The sequence below is a fragment of the Arachis duranensis genome, chromosome 10 (assembly GCF_000817695.3).
Source record: "Arachis duranensis cultivar V14167 chromosome 10, aradu.V14167.gnm2.J7QH, whole genome shotgun sequence".
Lineage (NCBI taxonomy): Eukaryota > Viridiplantae > Streptophyta > Magnoliopsida > Fabales > Fabaceae > Arachis > Arachis duranensis.
Genome location: NC_029781.3, coordinates 24,162,716 through 24,163,011, shown reverse-complemented (window position 1 = coordinate 24,163,011; position 296 = coordinate 24,162,716).

Here is a 296-nt window from a genome sequence, read left to right as displayed (position 1 = left end):
GTCTTCATCCAATCCTTCTTACTCCTTTCCATGGCAAGCTTATGTAGGGTTTCACCGTTGTCAATGGCTACCTCCCATCCTTTCAGTGAAAACGTTTGCCTATGCTCTGTCACAGCATGGGGTAATCAACTGTCGGTTCTCGGTCAGGCCGGAATAGAATCCATCGATTCTTTTGCGTCTGTCACTAACGCGCCGCCTGCTAGGAGTTTGAAGCACGTCACAGTCATTCAATCATTGAATCCTACTCAGAATACCACAGACAAGGTTAGACCTTCCGGATTCTCTTGAATGCGGCC